Genomic DNA, 398 nt, shown 5'->3' on the forward strand with positions numbered 1-398 from the left:
TTTCCCTTTTTCTTTTCCATTCATTCATATGAACCATTCCCTTTTCCTTCTTTTTTGTTTATTTTTGCTGGAAACTGAATGACGCTGTTTGCATTGATGAGAAGCATGAGAAAAAATAGAAAGCGTTAAGCACGTATGTAGGGTTGTAACAACACACCTTGCACGTTAACGTTAATTGTTGATTGCACCTTACATATAAGGTTCCTACATATATAATATATAATGTCCAATTCAACTATATATATATATATATGCAAGCCAATCAGCGTTTGTACCACTTGCAAACTCACAAATTCCAACCGCAAATAGTTGGCCACGAAATTTTCTCTGTTTGCTAGAGATAAGTTGATGTCTCCTAGCTTATTTATCAAATTGATGAACCTGCTGATCTATTGCCG

Source organism: Arachis ipaensis, chromosome B04, assembly GCF_000816755.2.
Source record: "Arachis ipaensis cultivar K30076 chromosome B04, Araip1.1, whole genome shotgun sequence".
In the NCBI taxonomy this organism is placed as follows: domain Eukaryota; kingdom Viridiplantae; phylum Streptophyta; class Magnoliopsida; order Fabales; family Fabaceae; genus Arachis; species Arachis ipaensis.